General features: G+C 43.6%; 1 non-coding gene across 1 annotated transcript; it reads right to left on the bottom strand.

Moving 5' to 3' along the window:
- Window positions 1–931: 931 nt before the first annotated feature.
- On the bottom strand, window positions 932–1,004 carry TRNAV-CAC (transfer RNA valine (anticodon CAC)). The gene has a single exon. It is a non-coding gene; the product is annotated as a tRNA-Val (tRNA).
- Between the last annotated feature and the right edge of the window lie 19,330 nt (window positions 1,005–20,334).

Genomic DNA, 20,334 nt, shown 5'->3' with positions numbered 1-20,334 from the left:
TCCAAGTGCTAAAACCACTTCCTAAGTACGAGAAACGAGATGTTTTTCTACTCAGGTAAAATGCAAAATATAAACACAAGCCCTCTTGAAAGGGTACCTGAATAAAATTATGCCAAACTGGAACATTTACTTTAAAAGTCTGAAGATAATGACCCCTTTGTTGAAACGGTCTTATCAGTTGCTACCTGTGCTTGGCACGCTGTCTTCATAAAGCAACATCAAAAACCTGATGGGAAGGCGTTATCATTCTTTTACTTCAGCAAAAAATAAATAAATGAAGATTCTGGGCTTTGTGTCCCAGTATCCTCTGGGTATTGTCTGCATATATTCTGAATTTTGTCTTGATTGTTGTGGATGTTAAATAAATAGAAAGCATCTCAGGAGAAGAATAGTTAATGCTAATAGATGTTAACTCATAGCAGTGAAAATAGGGCATCAAAAAAATCAGAGAAAAGTGGTTTTGACCATGGAGACTGTGATTGGTATGGTCACTACTGTAGTGAAAGGAAATGCAATCATTTTTTATTTTTCCTGTTCTGAAACAAAGCTTATCAAAGAATACTTTCAAAAAAATTACATTAAAAGAATAATGTATATATTTCTCTTTTCATCTATTCCTTTTTAAAAAATTTTTATTGAAGTATAGTTGATTTAAAATATTACATTAGTTTCAGGTGTATAGCAAAGTGATGCAATATTTTTCTAGATTATATTCCATTTAAAGTTATTATAAAATACTGGCTCTATTCCCAGGCTGTACTACATAATTTTGCAGCTGATTTATTTTATACATAGTAGTTTGTTCTTCTTATGCCTATTATTTTACCTTTCTTTTTAATCATTTTGCATTTTTTGTTGTTTATTTAGCTTCACAAGATCTATGATCTTCATTGCAGCATGCAAACTCTTAGTTGCTGCAGGAAGAATCCAGTTCCCTGACCAGGGATCGAACCCGGGCCCTCTGCATTGTGAGTGCAGAGTCTCAGCCACTGGACCACCAGGGAATCCCCATTTCTTTACTTTTTTATTTGGACATTGGAGTGTCCCAGACAAGGGAGTGCTGTGGCAGCTTCACTTTGAGGATGGACACCGCACGCAAGTCCCCGAGATGGGAGGGTCTGCCTCTGAGATTACGTAGTCCCTGGAGAAATAGGGCTTCCACTGGAGCACTCTGTTGAATTCTGAAGATAAATCCACCAGACTGAAACCTTCATAGGTTCCCTATTACTATCACATTAAACTTTTTATATTTTTCTTTCAAAAATATATACAATTTGAATGCATCCATCCTCAGCCTCCCATTCTAAACTATGATGTAACAGACTTACCAGCAGTGTCTTTTGAACAAGGTTGTTCTAGAAACAGGATGGAACCAGCTGTCAGAAACACCTAGGCCCTCGGCAACTGTGGGTTTTTTGGACCATCATCCTACTTTCTTGGAAGATCACCTTTCCAGCTCCGAATCCTGCTAAATCTTCCCCAGACCTCTCTCTGCTGTGATATTCAATCGATCCTTTCACCTTATAGCATATTTTCAATTCGTGGTTCAGGCATTTGTGGCCATGAAACTAAAAAATTACATAAGATGATGCTAAACTCTTCCATTTCGTTCTGAACAGCTATTGGACTCTAAGGAGATCAAACCAGTCACTCTTAAAGGAAATCAGGCCTGAATATTCATTGGAAGGACTGATGCTGCAGCTGAAACTCCAATATTTTGGTCACCTGATGCAAAGAGCTGACTCATTGGAAAAGACCCTGATGCTGGGAAATATTGAGGGCAGGAGGAGAAGGGGAAGGCAGAGGACGAGTTGGTTGGATGGCATCACCAACTCGATGGACATGAGTTTGAGCAGGCTCCGGGGGTTGGTAATGGAGAGGGAAGCCTGGCTTTCTGCAGTCCATGGGGTCGCAGAGTTGAACATGACCAAGCAACTGAACTAACTAATTAGTCCTAAGTAGCCAGTTCTATGGGCTTCCCAGGTGCTGCTAGTGGTAAAGAACCCACCTGCCAAGCAGGAGACCTAAGAGATGTGGGTTTGATCCCTGGGTCAGGAAGATCCCCTGGAGGATGGCATGGCAACCCACTCCAGTATTCTCGCCTGGAAAATTCCATGAACAAGGGAAGCTGGTGGACTATGGTCCATGGGGTTGCAAAGAGTTGGACATGACTGAATGATTTAGCACTCATGCACAGCCAGTTTTACAGGCAGTAGTTTAGAATAACACTTTTTGAGATGAGGAGAATTCATTTCTCCAAAGACTTAGGTGTTAATACTGTAGTGTTTATAGATCGGCAGAGAAAGCAAGGGAGAGCGTGGGAAGGAAGTGGTGAGGGCGAGGTGCCCAGAGTCCCTCTGAGAAGTAAACAGCGGTCAGCACCGGTCCAGGGAAATTTCTCTCTCAGGCCCTGTGAACAGAGCTGCACGCTAGAGTGATTCCCCAATACCCCTTCCAAAAATGCCCTGGGGGCCTCCACGGGGACCCAGTCCTGACCTTGACTGACCAGATGGTTTGCATCATGTAGCCAGGAAGATTCAACCTCTCTCCCCCTTTCTCTCTCTCTCCTTTTGAAATGAAATTTCAACTTTTCAAGCAGGAATCCAGCTTTTCAAGCAGGAAAACTGTGAACAAAGCTTGCTGCAAATCCCAAATCTCATCCATACATAAACTTTCAAGTTTTCTTTTTTTTTTCCCCTTAATTCAGGCAAATCAGATTTCCAGAGCAATAGTGCATCCATGGTGCTTACATTTTCTGACCTAGCAGGGTCAGAAAATGCAGTTTAACTCACAGTTTAACTGTTCCAGGGACCTTTTCATACACTTTCTCTAATCACCAGGCTTCCCTGGTAGCTCAGCACATGAAGAATCTGCCTGCAGTGCAGGAAATGCAGGAGATGCAGGTTCCGTCCCTGGGTTGGGAAGACTCCCCTGGAGAAGGAAACGGCAACCCACTCAGTATTCTTGCCTGGAGAAATCCATGGACACAGGAGCCTGGGGGGCTAGAGTCCACGGGGTTGCAAAGAGCCAGACATGGCTGAAGCAACTGAGCAGAGCAGAGCAAAATCAAGAAAAACGGTTTTCCAGCTACACCCAAGTTTTACATTCTGCACTTTGGGGAAATCTGAGAACACAGACCAGTGAGGAAGGTGAAGAAAAAGGAAACCTTGGGACAGGGGCACCGAGCCATCCAGCGACCAGTCTCCAACACGGGCTCCTGGGTGTGCAGATATCCTGTAGTCACCTGGAAGCTGCTTTAAGCCAGCCTGTCCTAGAGCCAGTAAAGGTGTGAGATGCAAAAACACCACACCAGTGTCTTCACCCTGCTTCCACCTTACAGATGACTGAGCACACAGCTGCCTGCATGGTGTGTCTGAGGGGCTTGGGAGGGATCACGGTTCCTTTGTTCTTCCTGCAGAACAGCCTTCCCTACAAGCCAGAAATGTCATCATCTGTCATTCACTCCCTTTACTCAAGCACTGCCCTCTTTCTAGTTTTCTTGTTTGTTTGGCTGTACTGAATCTTAATAGTGGCATGCGAACACTTAGTTGCAGCGTGTGGGATCAAGTTTCCTGACCAGGGATGGAACCTGGACCCCCTGCATTTGGAGTGCAGAGCCTTAGCCCCTGGACCATCAGGGAAGTTCCTCCCTCTAGTTTTTATTCAAGTTATAAATACTCAAGAAATATGCCACACTCACTCCCTGGTACTTTTCTATGCATAAGTCTACTAAGTGGAACCAAGAAGCAGGACAAACCGGGGAGGATGGAGACCAGGTAGGAGGGAGAGATGGTATCTCAACTGCACAAAACCTTTTCCTACATCAAAGATTTGCTGGGTCCAACCCCATCCTTTTGATATGCACTTCACTCCTACTGCAAGGAAAATTCTGAGCCTGTGGGTATGTTTTCATAAATTATTAAACCATCTTTCCTAGATGGTCTAGTTTGGAAAACCCTGTGGCAAAGGAGTCACCAAGTGAGCAAAACAATGTAAAGCATCTCACATGACACATATTACTTAATAGATGTTCAATAAATAAATGTTTCCTTCCTTCCTTTCCTAGAGTTGCAGCATCTCTAGTGTATTAATTTTTCTGCATGTGGTTACATTCCTCAGAAGTGTAGGTTTCATGTCTGGAATGATGGGAAATACCAAGTAAATTTCATAAAGAATCAATCTTAGGGAGGAAACAACAGCCATGGGTATCAGGGGATCTCATACCTGTTGACTAGATCCAGCTTATAGTTTCATAAGAGGTGGAAATTAAAGAAAGTCCAGAGGGCTGAGATGCTTACTGACCAGAGAGCATGACTGTGTGTTCAGACCTGAATCACAAAGGCTTCTAGGAGACAAGGCAGTACCTCCACCCCAGGAAAACTGGGTGTGTTCTAAGCAGCCAAGGACCACACGGATTGCATTTCCAAAGTGTATTCTTAGATGTGCCTCTCAAAACGAAATTCCATGTTCCACGGCCAGGGGGTGGGATAGTGGGGAGACAGAATAATCAAATAATTTCAGAAGGTCCTGAGTTTAACTGATTTTTACTTCAAGGTTTCTGAGGCCCTTCACTGTTTTAGGACTCAAGGTTGATTTCCTAACGGAAAGGTTTCTTGGAAAAATCTCAAGGACCAGTGTGTTCCTTACGATCCACACACATGCACCACCCTGAAAATCAGGCTTCCATGATTCTAGCTGCAGGTCTGCCACTGTCTGGCTGTGTGGGGACACCACAAGCCACTTAACCTCCTTGGATCTCATCTTTCTTGTCCTGCTGAGTTAAGGAGTCAATCTAAGGTGTTCATATCTTTAGGATTCAGTGTCTATCCCAGAGTCAGGGTTGACCAGAAACCTTGAATTTCTCAGGGTAAAAAGCACAACCTCAGAACAACAGACTCCTCAGAGGGCTACCTGATGCTTTCTCCCCTTGACCAGACCTTAGTCTTGAACTCATTGTTCATCATCACTGCACAGCTCTGGTCGCCGGCAGTGATACACGCTGACCTGAGTGCCTGTGGCAAGTTCACACAGCCCCAGATTCTGCCCGGTCTGGTTCTACCTCTGTGACTCACTCCTCTCCATCTGTGACACTTGAGTGTTCCCCAAGGTCATCCCACTGTGCCTGGGATCACGTGTCCTGTGTTCAGAGCTCACCAGACCTCACTGGCAGCTCCACCCATCATGTCCTCAGCAGTTTTCTTTTGCATGCTGATTTTTTTATTTCCAAATCATTTGATTTGTTTCTTATATCTTCCTCTTTTTTCCTACCGACACTGGCCGGCAGTTTTGCTTTTTTCTTTTTCTTCCCCAAACGGCCACTTCCCTCCTTCCCATCCTCCCACTGCTCTCTGTGGCTTCCCTGTAGCTTTCAGGGCAGAAGTTGCCATTGCCCTTCCATGTGAGGACCCTGAAATCCAACCCTCCCTTCCATGGTGACACAGGATCAAGTTAGCTATTCACTGGGGTGACCATAGAATTTATCCTTCAAACAGATACTTTTTGAGTGAAGGCGGGTGCTGTTAACAATTATGCCAAAACAACAGTATACGGAGACTGTTGTTGGTGGGGTTCTATGGTCACTGCATTGTGTGCAGACATATGATTTGCTCTATGGCTGACATTTTATATAATTTTTTTAATGAGTTGCATTTATGTCCTAATCTTGCAGATTGGAAGCACTATACCTTGAAAATAGTGCTTGAGTTACACGCACTGCATGTGCCTAACCATCCCCTACATCAGCCAAATTCCTCCTCTAAATGATGAGGTCCCTAATTTGGTGGTTAAAACTGCTATCCTGTTCATGGTCATGGTCATGGGTAATAGCAGCATCTGCATCCTTGCCTGTACCCCCACCAGCTTCCCAGCTCTTTTAGGGACCTTTTCACCCTGTCCCAGCTTTCCAGCTTGATCTAATCACCTACAGCAGCATTCACTGGGGTAATCCCAAAGTCAAGAACTTCTTTCAGGGCAGGAATAGAGACTCAGATGTAGAGAACAGACTTGTGGACACAGCTGGGGAAGGAGAGGGTGGGACGAACTGAGAGAGTAGCATTGAAACATACACACTAGCACGTGTAAAACAGATAGCTAGTGGGAAGTTGTTGTGTAACACAGGGAGCTCAGCTTGTTGCTCTGTGATCACCTAGAGGGGTGGGGTAGAGGGCTAGGAGGGAGGGTCAAGAGGGAAGGGATCTATGTATACATATAGCTGATTCATGTTGTACAGCAGAAACTAACACAACATTATAAAGCAATTATCCTACAATCAAAAATAAAAGAAAAATCATTTTTAAAAAGGCAAGAACCTCTAGGTCCTCAACTCCCACCAGACCCTTAATAGCCTGCTTCTGTTTTGAGGTTTGTGCTCCTCTTCCTTGGCAGCTAGATGCTTTTCGGTGAGTGCTCGAGCTGATTTCACTAGCCTCTGTGTATTGTTGGGCTGGTAAGTCAGCACCCCAACTCAAGCTAGTTTAGTTCCAAAGGGAAATTCATAGACTCAAGAATCTAAGAGAAATCTTGACGATGAGATGAAGCTGAGCCTGAGAATAAACTGGAACAAGAGATCTGAGTGGCCCCCAGACTGTCTGCATCTCTTGTCATACTTAGGTCACCAGTTTGAGTCCCTCTTCTTGACGACCAGCACCACCCCATGCCAGGAAATGTGGTTTCTGTGCTTCTAGGTTTTACACTTTAGTGTTGTGTGTGTGTGTGTGTGTGTGTGTGTGCAGCTATAGCTATATTTCCATCAGCTCCTAGGTGTGAACTTGGGACTTGACCACTAGAAGCCCCGGAGGTCACACTTGGCCAGGGAGAGGGAGTGGGCCCAGCGGGTCTCCTGCCTGGAGTAGTGATGACATCACTGCTCGGATACAGGGGTGAGATCTCGCAACAGCTTGGTTCTTGAGACAGAGAACAGGTTCATTGGTAGTGTACGTGCACAGGTGGTTTCTGGTGCATTCTCAGATTCTTCTGTCAGTTTTTGTTGAGACCTGGGTGAGGAAGTATTCATTTTACTTAACTGATATGCTTGGTGAACTGACACACTTCAGTGCTTTTGACACTGAGATGATTAACCGCATGGCTTTGGGTCTCCAGTCCCAAACCCAGGCAGGAACCAGCTTGGATCTGACTCTCCAACCCTAAAGAAGATCAGCCAGAGCCGGAGCGAGAAGGGCTGGGGCTGTTTCCAGGAGATCGGAGTGGCTGGCCGGGAGTCCCACAGAGTCCTTGACCCGAGTCTCCTGGACCCCACAGGGCCCATCCACCATCTTCCATGGTTCTTCTCCTGAGCCCTGGGAGACATGTTTTTTCTTGCTGAAGGTGCAACACTCTCGGTAAAACGCGCCCTGATTTCCTTTTGTGCTATTGTTTTCTTTGTGATTATCAGCTGCTGCTGAGGTTGTGTTATTTTAGGAAGGTCCTTGGGAGTGGTCATTACATAACTGCCCCAGCTGCCGCCCATCAAGTCAGAAATTGTTGGGGATGCTCACCTCCACCCAGTGGTTCTAGTACAACAAACAGCTTCTCATCTCCGCCCCCGCGTCCCTCTCCCCAGTTCCTCCCTCTGGGTCCCACGCTGGGCTAGTCACATGCCTGCTGACTTTCAGCTGAGTTTCATCACATGGGAGATTGATTCATCTGAGTTGAACTCCCAAGTTTCCTTCACCTTTGACACCTTTCTTGTGTGTACTTTGAACTTCTTTTCAGATAAATTATGATGATGCCTTTGGTTAAGTCAAGTGTCTCCTTCTTCGACTTTCTCTTGGGATCTTTTCTGAGGACCTTGTTTGCCTGTGTACCCTAGATCCACAGACCCACACACCCCCACCATCACCACCTCCATCACCTCCACTTGACAGATTTTCCCTCTGGGCTTCTCTCCCTCTTTCCCTTCATGGATCTAAACCATGAAAGCCCATCCTTGCCCACCTGGAGATTATCTGCTCCTGCTTGTCCTTCGTTCTTCTCATGCTTTTCCCCAGCTACTTCTTCAGCATCCCTTCAATTTCCTTAGCATCCACTGATTCACCCCTGTTCCTCCCAAAACTTGTCTTGCAAGCTTTGTCCTCTGTCTTCCAAGGAGCAGTCCCCTGCCTGCCTCCCAGCAGATGCTACCAGTCCTGTGTTTCATTTCCCCTCTCCCTCTGGGCCCACCTCCACTGTGGCCTACATATGAGTCGTTTATATAAATGTAACTTCCCTCCACCCAGAGATTACCCCAGCCTTTTTTTTTAAACTCAAATCACAGATATAGGTACTATGCTTGAAACACCATTCTCAGCAGCACCATTGAATTCAGAGTTTCCTCTTTTCTCTTGTGTTTTTGAGATAACAAGAGTATCCTTGGAGGTTGTGAAAATAATACATGGCGGCAACAGAAAACTGGCAATTGAAACAACTTTTTGTTGTACAATGTACCATTTCTGTTGTTTGAAAGATAGTTTTTTTAAAGGAATAGTTGTAATTATATTATACGTACAATTATGGATCCTCCCATTTTCACTTACTATTAAGACTTTCCAGATATTCACTGAGTGTTTTGTGTGTGAAGGATTGTTTCAGGCCCTGGGGATACAATGCTGCCCACCCTCTTTGACCATGTGGTCTAATGTCAGAGGTAACAGGGCAGTTATGATACTGTATAGAGAACACAAAATCTTGTCTTGGATGGGGTGGTCAGGGAAGGTCTTCTCCCCACCCCTCACCTCATGAAGTGAGGTCCCAGCTAAGACCGAAAGAATGAGCAGGAGTTACCTGGGAAGACTCTTCTAGGTACAGTGAATAACATGTGTGAAGCAAGGAGGAGAAGGGCACAAGAGAAGTGTAAATGCTGATTCTAGAGCAGCAATAACAGATGGTGTGAACCATGTTATTGAATGTGCTATTTTATCACAAGAGAGTCAGACACTTCCTTTTGAGTCTAATTAGATTTTCCCATAAGACAGCTGTAATTACAGTAATGAAGCATGGATCAACTCTTTTGTCTAATTATTAACTCTTCATAATACACCTTTTCTTGATAATGGAGATTCACAAGTGGAGGTACCATCACTTACTTAATCTTTCCCCTGCTGTTCCTGATATTTCACAGTTATAAATAATGTTGCAGTCAACACATTTCCCCTGGTTTCTCCTCTGCATTAACAGAAACCCTTTGCAGATGCTAACTCAACAGCCTCTTCTTTGTAATTCACCCTGTGTTCTCTTTGTTCCAACTCTACTCATGTTTCACGCTTCCAATCCAAGCCCTTAACTAGCCTACATACTTAGTAGGAACTAGGGGGCTTGCCAGGCTTCCCAGGTGGTGCTAGTGGTAAAGAACCTGCCTGCCACTGCAAGAGAGGTAAGAGACCCAGATTTAATCCCTGGGTCAGGACGATCCCCTAGAGGAGGGCCCAGCAACCCATTCCAGTATTCTTGCCTGGAGAATCCCGTGGACAGAGGAGCCTGGAGGGCTACAGTCCATAGGGTGGCAAAGAGTCGGACACGACTGAAGTGACTTAGCATGCACGCAAGGGGCTTCCCAGCTGGCACAGTTGGTAAAGAATCCACCTGCCAATGCAGGAGACAAGGGTTCGATTCCTGGGTTGGGAAGGTCCCCCGGAGAAGGAAATGACAACCCACTCCAGTATCCTTGCCTGGAAAATTCAATGGACAAAGGAACTTGATGGGTTATAGCCCATGGGGCCACAGTGAATCGGTAGAGTGGACAGGTTCTCGTGTGTTTCTGAAAGGAGCTGGGAGTCCTAGTGTGAGAGACCACAGTGGTGTATGGACAGTGCACACACACAAACGGAAAATGGACTGAAATCTCACATCAGCCATTTTCACACACTTCCTCTTTTTCATTGTACCTTTTTTTAGCTTTCCCAGCTTACTTCTTAATTACCATCAGTGAGTGCAGAACAGGAAGGAAGCAACTACCACCCTTCTTGAGTTGCTGGGCTATTTTAGATTCAATGTGATGGATCCACAATTGAAGCTTTGAACCAAAAGTTCTATTAAGTTTCACACCAGTGTCTTAAATTGCTGAACCTCATTTCTCCAGCTTGGGCATCAAAGAGCCAAAACACTCATAACAGTTTCTATAACTATTCAGATAACGTAGTGTCTCTGCTTTTCCATGTTGTTTTCTGCTGATTGCAGTTCTTCTTGTTATTGTGTCATCTTTCCTAACAACTTAGCTTCCTCTCAAATTAAATTTTATTCATTAAAGGAACTCCGTTTTCATGGTCCCTACTTTCTTGCTAATTAGACTGTGTACAACCACGGTATTAAAAACCACACCAAAGTTGATAGACCTCACAAACCTTGCACTAATGAACAATTTCATCCTTGGTACATTTTTTTGTGTGTGTATTTTTAAATCTCTTCTAAGTCCTATTAAAATTCCACAAGCTTCTTTGTGCAGAAGGGGGATTGCCAGAAAGAAGAGTCTTTCATTCACTTATTCATTCATTGACTTCTTTAAAAAAAAAAAAAGTGTTTATTGAAGAACCCATCATGAGTGAGGTTTGTGATACACTCTACCATCCCAGGACCTGGATGATATCAAGTATGACGCAGGTCTCAGCTCCAACCTCAGACTTTGATCAAGAGTTAAGAAGATTCAGTATTCTGAATACCTCAACTAAAAAAGACCTCTTTGTGCAGTGTGCAAAGACAACTCTATCACAACCGCACTCTTAACACAATGCCTAGAGCAGATCATGTTTTAACACTCCCTTCCTCTATATGACAAAATTATTTTCAGTCATAATTATGAAATGAAATAGTGTATAGTTATGACCAGAATAGAAGAACAATGAAAATGTTCTTTCATTAAATTTCATAACATATACATAGCTGTATAACATATACATGGCTGTATAATAGCCATGCCAGTAAAAAAAATTAAGAATGAAATAAGTAGTACAGTTAAAAAAAAAAGTCACCCCTCTAGGTCATCACAGCACCAGGCTGAGCTCACTGGGGGTGGACAGAGGGTGGGAGGGAGGGGATATATGTATATTTATAGCTGATCCACGTTGTTGAACCAAGGAAATCAATACAACATTATAAAGAAATCATCCTCCAATTAAAATTAAAAATTTATTTTTAAAAAAGGGAATGATTAATATTTTCAATTGCATTAATTTATTTTTAAAGAGAAAGAATCTCTATTTTTCTCTGTTGCAGTAGACAATAATAAATTATATTTCTGCTTTCCAGTCATAACTCCTGCAAATCTGTCAACAATACACTCAGCTTTGATTGATCTTCTTCATGAATACATGCAATACAGTCTATGCTATGGTCAGATTTTCCATTTTTCTTTCTTATAGTTGATTTGAGAACAATGCTTATTAATTTTAATTGCTAAAAGCTCCTTCCATATGAGACAACAGGAATACAAACAGTTAGGAAAAGAATACAGTTTAGCAGATACTTCCACGAATCCCATTTCACAATAAACTCCAGAGATAGCAACACTTCCAATAATTTTGTTCTTGGGAATTGATCCCAGTGACTTTCAAAAGTGTTCATACTAAGAAAAACTTTGATTGTCTTCCAAATATCTTCTCCAGAAGATTTACTATACATTGCCTCCATATTCGCTAAAATCTTTCAAAGTTTTTCTTCCTGTCCAAAAATCAGAGAGTAAACCTTGACATTACCTGTTTTGTTCCTTTAGAATAAGTGTTGAGTTCTTGGGGAAAATGACTGGGGTATTCACACATTACACTTTGGGTTTCTTGTGGCAGTGTAGGCCAGCATCTTTTATCATTGCTATGTATTCTTCTTCAATATTTAATTCTATTTTCTATGTCAACATTACTTGTTCATCTTTTGTTGTTGCAGAGTTAAAGGCCATTTTCATAAAATCTAAGCCGATCTTCCTAACTTCAAAGTCGGGATTAATTTTTCAAAATAATCTGTGGCATGGACAGCTTCATACTGATCCCATCTTCTTTGGGAAAGGCTTTTTATTTGATACCCACAGTCTGCACCATTTTTCACTGATGGGGTGAGACTCCTAAGAATTCGTTAAAATTTCCCATATTTCCAAAAATATCCCACCTGAAGAAACACAACCAAAAGGGTAAACTCTGCAAAGTTGTGAGAATGATTTCTTAGAACTGTGCTGGACACCACTGTGCACACTGATCAGAGCAAAGGTGGGGACATTTCCTTGACCATAGCAGAGGTTTATGCTCAGTCCATCCATATCCTGTTATTCCAAGATGTCTTTGATGCATCCAGCAGCAATTTGGGCCCCAGAATGGGAGCTTAAACTTACATAGTGCTAGATGTCAATTCAGTTCCGTTCGGTCACTCAGTCAGGTCTGGCTCTTTGTGACCCCATGGACTGCAGCCCACGCCAGGCCTCCCTGTCCATCACCAACTCCCAGAGTTTACTCAAACTCATGTCCATTGAGTTGGTGACGCCATCCAAACATTTCATCCTCCATCGTCTCCTTCTCCTCCTGCCTTCAATCTTTCCTAGCATCAGGGTCTTTTCAAATGAGCCAGTTCTTACATCAGGTCGCCAAAGTATTGGAGTTTCAGCTTCAATATCAGTCTTTCCAATGAATATTCAGGGCTAATTTCCTTTAGGATGAACTGGTTGCATCTCCTTGCAGTCCAAGGGACTCTCAAGAGTCTTCTCCGACACCACAGTTCAAAAGCATCAATTCTTTGACGTTCAGCTTTCTTTACAGTCCAACTCTCACATCCATACATGACTACTGGAAAAACCATAGCTTTGACTATACAGACCTTGCTTGGCAAAGGAATGTCTCTGCTTTTTAATAAGCTGTCTAGGTTGGTCATAACTTTTCTTCCAAGGAACAAGCATCTTTCAATTTCATGGCTGCAGTCACCATCTGCAGTGATTTTGGAGCCCCCCCCAAAATAAAGCCTGTCACTGTTTTCACTGTTTCCCCATTTATTTGTCATGAAGTGATGGGACCAGATGCCATGACCGTAGCTTTCTGAATGTTGGGTTTTAAGCCAACTTTTTCGCTCTCCTCTTTCACTTTCATCAACAGGCTCTTTAGTTCCTCTCCACTTTCTGCTGTAAGGGTGGTGTCATCTGCATATCTGAGGTTATTGATATTTCTTCCAGCAATCTTGATTCCAGCTTGTGCTTCATCCAGTCCAGCATTTCTCTGCATATAAGTTAAATAAGCAGGGTGACAATATACAGCCTTGACATAATAGGTCAATTACATCTCACTAAAATTTGAAGTAAATAGTTTTAATAAACCACCTATGTTCTCTGTAATTTTGGTACTTAGTAGACATTTATGAAATCACAATATTATCAAATATCAACTGCCTGCTTTATTCTATTTTTTCATTTCCCTTAAAGAGAAGTGAAAAGTGAAAGTGAAATGTGCTCAGTCGTGTCCGACTCTTTGCGACCCCATGGACTGTAGCTCACCAGTTTCTTGGTCCATTTTTTGTTTTACAACAAACAGTAGTTAAAAGAGAAAAGTAACTTTTAATTATAACAATCAGTAATTAAAAGAGAAAAAATAATTTTAAAACATTTTTTCAAATTTAAAATATTTCATGTGTGAACCAAATTTTACACCTACCAAACAAAAATATTTTACCTCATAGTTCACACTCTATTTTACTATTTCAAATTTTAAACACAAATAGGAGCTCCAAGTGGTCACATAGAATGATAGAATTGAAATGACTCAGATCTATTCCTTCTTCTCTAAAACTATTCTCTAAAAGTCATTGTTTATTCTGAATTGGTTTAAAGGTGGCTATGCCTAAGACCACAGAGGCTGCAGACACCAACTGTGACTGAGTGATGGTCAACAGTTATGTCATGTTGAAAACTTACTCTTGAAACTAATATAGGTAACTGAGTTCTCTGTGGGGATAACTTTGCAATTAGCTCTGTAAGTTAGCATCATATATTTATTAGATAAGTAATGACTGTACTACTATGAGGTATGTAGAGCAGTCAATTCATAGAGACAGAAAGCAGAAGGGTTGTCGCCAGGGGCTGGGGGGAGGGGAACAGGAAGTTAGTGTTTAATGGGGATGGAGTTTCAATTTTGCAAGATGAAAAAGGGCTCTGTGCATGGATGGTAGTGACGGCTGCACAACATGAATGTACGTAATTACACTTAACTGTACACTTCAAAACGGTTAAAATGGGAAATTGTATATTTTATGTAGTATATTTTACCACAAGTTTTAAAAATAACTAATTTTTTAAAAATCAAAAAGAGATAAGTAATTAAAATATGAGAATTTTTAGCTTACATATATTATAGAAAGTCAGCAATCACCATAGCAATTGTTTAGAATTTAGATCAACAAAAGATTTTTTTCAGGAAGGATCATTTTATCACTGACCAGGATACAGTAGTAGTCACAGCACAACTGCTTGTATTGATTGCATCACGGTTTGTGAGTTCTCTGTAGACAATGCCCCGCCAGCCCCTGCATGCTGGAGGATAGCTCCCACCATCCCATCTGAAACTGAGCAAGACATCGTGGGGCTCCTGGGAACAGAAGCCTTTCTGTTCCCCATTTCTTGTTTATAGGGAATAGAGGTCAGCCTCCATGACCTTCCCTGAGTCCCAAAGTGAAAGTGAAAGGCAGTCTGTCATGTCCGACTCTTTGCAACCCCGTGGAATTCTCCAGGCCAGAATACTGGAGTGGGTAGCCTATCCCTTCTCCAGGGGATCTTCCTGACCCTGGAATCGAACCAGGGTCTCCTGCATAGCAGGCAGATTCTTTACCAACATCAGGGAAGCCCCAAAGTGCACATTCAAACAGTTGCTAATCAAAGAAGGGAAAGAATGTGGAGACAGAGAGGAGTTGTCAAAAAACAGTAGTGCAGATTTGGGGCAGGGTCCTGGTTCCACCTGAACGGATACACGTAATAGTATCTTTGATTTCTTCTAGAGAACTAAAACTGCCACCAAATGGAAGACATTAGCATTCTTCATTCCAGAGAGAAGATCTTGGTTTGACAGCCCCAAGAACCAGAGAAGCTTGTCAAGAGACCACTTGAGGCCAGATTAAAGGAATGTAGACCCTGCACACACTAATCTTATCAGCAAACCACCCTTGAGTGATTGCTATAAATCCTCCACCAAATCGTCCTGGGTTGAGACACACGGTTTATGGAGAGCTCAAGCCCACTGTGTCCCCCTTTGCCTTGCAAAGCAATAAAGCTATTCTACTTCACCCGAGCTCTATCTCTGAGCTTTAATTCAGCACCAGCGCATAGAGGTCTAGTTTTCAGTACCACATCCTTGGTCTATTCTTTCAAAGGTAACATCCTGGGTTGCACATGTCAGGATAAGAAGAGATGATCAAGTGGTGGGTTTTCTCAGTCCCAACCCTCACTTATGGATTTGAGCGAAGTGCTAAACTGAGGTAAATGGAACCTGATTAATCAGAAACTGCCTAAAGGTACCTGGAGACTCAACCCAGCACTGAAGAAAGGCCAACACTCACAGGCAGCCCTTGACCAGCAAGACAGGACCCCTGTGTCTTTTCCTGAAGCTGTAGCCAATTCAGTGATACACTGATTTGTTTCTCCTCATTTTCTGTCTCACTCCCTCTTCTCTCACTCTCACTGCCCTGGGCTTATACTACCCGCTGACCTCTTAGGAGAGGAGAAGGACTGGAGGTTGAGTTAGTCACCAATGGTCAATGATTCAATCAATTGCATCTATGAAACGAGACCTCCATTAAAACACAAATGGGCTTCCCTGGCAGTCCAGTGTTAAGACTCTACACTTCCAATGCAGGGGGCTTGAATTTGATGCCTGGTCAGAGAACTAGGTGCAGTAGGAAATGACAACCCACTCCAGTATTCTTGCCTGGAGAATCCCATGGACAGAGGAGCCTGGCTGGCTACAGTCAGTAGGGTGGCAAAAGAGTCGGACATGACTGAAGTGAATTGAAGTCTCCCTCCACCTGGCAGAAACAGCTGGGGAAAGTTTTGTCTAAGACAAATGTTAAATAAGACACTTGTTAAATGTGATTGCTCTTATTTAAATGCTTCCTTCTGTCACTGCCGGGAAATAATTCTGTCAAAAACCAAGATGTAAAATTATGTACGCATCATGCATTTTGTTGTTGTTGTTTTCCAAGGAAGGGTGCTAGCTAAGCGTACGTGTGTGTGTGTGTGTGTGTGTGTGTGTGTGTGCCCAGAATATCTCTAGGAGCAGCAGCTGTTTCTGGAGAGCTGGCTGGGGCCTGGGGAGGGTCACAGAGGAGAATGAGGAAGGTATTTGCCAAAATCTTTTTGTTCATTCTTGCCCACTGGCCAGGGGACAAAAGGAACTTGGGGTTTCAGAGACAAAATCTGAATTAATTACCCTGTTTGTGCTCTCTCTTTCCTGTGTAGTTTAATTAAGATAGAAACAATCGGGGCTTTCTTGCTCACAGGCTCTGGAGAGGACTCACAGAAAAGTCCACACAGGGAAGTTGTGAGAGATCCAGGGCGTCGCCTGGGCCCCTGAGGCCCCACCCAGCCTTCTCATCTTTTGGAAGCAAAGCCTTGGCAAGACCTGAATTTCCAAGCAGAAGAAATGCCCAGGCAGAAATTGAGGAGGTTCTGCCGAGGCCCAACATTGACACCAGTCCTTGTCTTTCTGTAACCTCTCCTTTATCCTTACTGCCCATGGGTTCACGGTCCCCGGAGCCCATCCATCTGCTTTCGTGAGAAGCCGCATTGGCCTAGAAATCAGCCCCACCTCTCGAGTACACTGCTCTCTTGTTCCCGAGATTGTTCTTCTTCCTCTTCATCCCTTGGATACCTTGCAAGAGTGTTAGGCTCAGAACAACCACGTCAGCTGGAACTTAGTTAGACCGCTAAGGAGACATGTTCCGATGACATGCAAAACGATTCCTGCTCCTGGAGTTCTACATCCATGTAGGAAAGAGACCTGAAGTACTCTAAGCTTCATAGAGAGGAAATTTAGCACGAGTTTACTGAAGGAAATAAGAATGATAGTCAACATTTGTAAAGCAATTGCCCAGCTCTTCTGATTTTCAGGGTTATTCCAAGGATAATATAATTACGAAGACAAGTCAGGGCACCTCTACGTGGACAGAGGGCTGTAATGAGAAGAATATTCTGCCCTCCAGCTGATTCCTCGCTGTTTGTATTTCCAGTTCACTTCACTTGTACGGCCACCAGAATTAACAGGATCTCATGAAATCAGCTTTAGTGCTCTGGACACCCAGATAAGCTCGCCTTTATCACTTCTATCTCTGCAATTTCTGAGGAAACAGATGCCTGAAGGCCAAATGCTTAGAACGTACTGATCATAAGTGAAGGACTTGCTCTGTCCTCATGTGTGATCTCACTTTGTTTTGTTTTTAATTTTTATTTTTTATAGGATATAGCTGATTAACAATGTTGTGTAGTTTCAGGTGGACAGCAAAGGGACTCAGTCAAACATGTTCATGGATCTGTTCTCCCCCAAACGCCCCTCCCATCCAGGCTGCCAGGTAACCTGGAGCACAGTTCCCTGTGCTATGCAGTAGATCCTTGTCGGTTTTCCATTTTATTTATTTATTTTTGGCTGCTCTGCTGTGAGGGCTTTTCTCTAGTCGCAGTGAGTGAAGGCTACTCTCTAGTTGCAGTGTATGGGCTTCTCTTTTCGGTGGCTTCTCTTGTTGCAGAGCACAGACTCTAGGGCATGCGGGCTTCAGTAGTTGCAGCTCCCAGGCTCTAGAGCACAAGCACAGTTGCTGTGCCACATGAACGTAGTTGCTCCATGGCATGTGGTATCTTCCCATATCAGGGATCAAACCCATGTCTCTTGCATAGGCAGGTGGATTCTTTACCACTGGACCTCCAGGGAAGCCCCAGTTATCCATTTAAAATATCACAGTGTGCACATGTCAGCCTCAAACTCTGTAACTATCCTTTCCCCCCATCATTTCTCGTTTTGACTTCAGAGTAAAACAAAGCAGATTTCCCATAGCTTCTTCACTGGGACCCATAATTGTGCGATATCCCCTCCTCCTGACACTGTCACCTGCCTGCCCTCCCAAGGTGGGGAAGCCAAGCAAAATTCACAGCAAGGGCATGTGAGATCTGGGACAAAAGTGCTCTGTGCAGCCACTTTGCATCCTTATCTCTGGCTCAAAATGAAGTTTTGAAACCCTGTTATTGCAATAATCACTTTCTTGTGCACTTGAAATTAAATCAACATTTAAAAATCTAGCTCCCAGGCTAAAGGTTAGTCTTGGCCAAAAAAGTTTTTGGGGAAACAGAAAGTCATATATTAAAACAAAGAAACTCCTAACAATTCCAAAATGGGATATACTTCCTTTCAGCAGGGACTGGATTGGTCTGGGGGCTGGAAACGTCTCCTACTTGTGTTCCCTGCAGGGGCCAGCCCAGTTCTTTGCCCAGAGAAAGTCCCCATAAGGTTTTGACTCAACTGCCAGGCTGCTGGGCAGCACATTTCTTTCCGGCTGCCCCTAGGGCTGGCCCTGGACACTGGCATCAAACGATCTTTGTTTCCAATCACGCTGCAGATCTACAAAAAAAAAAAATCCCCCAGGCCCTCTAGAAAACATTGCTTTCACATTGAGTTACGCCACGGAAAAGTGCTATCAAGCCACGGAAAAGTGCTATCAATGAAAGATCAATTGACTTCAGTATGTCAGATAGTGGAGGAGCTCGGTGGCTGATAGAAATCAGCCCACTGCTTTCAGGTCTTGCTGCATCATGACATACCATACATCCGGTAGAACTAGCACAAGAGGTGTAGATGTGTTCGTTGACCCCCTAGATGGAAGCCATCTTTCTGAGGCTCAGCAAGCCCCCATTACGTCTGACACATTCTGGGTGGGCAGTCTTCATGATCTGTTTCAAGTTATTTGCAGACCTTAAGGCAGACACAAGGGCATTGTGATCATCAGAGGACCAGGTTCCAGCATTGCCCGTGTGACCTCCCCAAACAGGTCTATATACCAGTCTAAGAGCAGCTTAGACAAGACCGTCTCCAAGGCCCAAATGGAAAGGTCCCATCCATCTTCCGTAACACATTCCAATTCCCCCACACAATCAGCCTTGCTGCCTGAAGCAGGAAGAACCCAGGTGGTCAGGAGTTGGTTTCAGGATATGATCATTCTGTCCTCACTACCCTAGGGTCTGACAGCCCCACTGCCCCCTTCCAGGAAGGAGGTGAGCAGTGGATTCTCTCAGAACCTTCTCGGGGCCGCCTGGCTTCTCTGAAGCTGATGTTCTGTCTGGTGGCCCATCCCAGCCACAACTCGTGACTTTCTGGGTCGGCAGCTGTGCAAGTCCTCGGTGCTCATGTCCCAGCCCTGAATTTCCCTGGGTGCTCTTCTGACCACGTTCTCAGCCCCACTATCTCTGACTACCTCTTGGCAGACAAATATCCCCAGATCTTTCCATAAGAGTTCCAGTTTACTTAAAAGGAATGTTCTTCTACAAGTGGAATTTGTTAATTGGACCTCAATTCACATGGGCTATTTGGGTTTTTCATGAAAATCATCAAAAGTTATGCACTTTTGGGACTTTCCTGGTGGTCCACTGGCTAAGACTCAGGGTTCCCAATGAAGGGGCACCAGGTTCAATTCTTGGTCAGAGAACTAGACCCCACATGTTGCAACTAAGATCCAGTGCAGCCAAATTAAAAAAGACATTGTGCACCTTGACAGCTGTAGGCAAGTCCAGGTGTGTTGGGCCCAACCTGGAAGGGTACAGAAATTGCTACAGGGCTATAGAGGGGCCCCCACAAGCAAAGAGCCCTGAGGCCAAAGCTACATCAGCTTTGTGGTATATCTACCTCTGACCTTATTTGGAGACCAGAATCTTAGGGACACTGAGTTTTCTGTCACTTCTGTTGGTCTATCATTATCACAAGAACAATCTGAGGAGATTAAGCATGTGATCCAGAAAGGCCCACATGCAAACACCTCCCATCTCTTTCCTGGGGGGCTTTGAGATCTTGAGCATTAAGTTAGCTAACCTCACTCTGCTTCAGTTTTCTTCTTCTGAAAAACAAAAACAAAGTGGAGGTAACAATGCCTCTTTCACAAGTGCAGTGTTGCAAATTACAGGGAGGGCATGTTTATATAACACTGGTACAAGTGTTCAACACTATTCACTCAGTGAATGATGGATCAGACCCCCATTCAACAGTCTTCATTAGAGTTTGTAGACGTGATTGAAATCTACCTTCTACAAAGGCAAGTTGGTTGTGAACTTGACAATAATTGGCATGGAGAATCCAAGCAGGTATTCAGAGGTGGTATAAATGTATAAAAATAATATGCAAAATTGAACCACACTTAGCCTAAACCAGCAGCTGAGAA

The sequence above is a fragment of the Muntiacus reevesi genome, chromosome 2 (assembly GCF_963930625.1).
Source record: "Muntiacus reevesi chromosome 2, mMunRee1.1, whole genome shotgun sequence".
NCBI classification, from domain to species: domain Eukaryota; kingdom Metazoa; phylum Chordata; class Mammalia; order Artiodactyla; family Cervidae; genus Muntiacus; species Muntiacus reevesi.
Note: the sequence above shows the minus strand (reverse complement) of the source record. Positions and strands in the feature narration are given on the sequence as shown.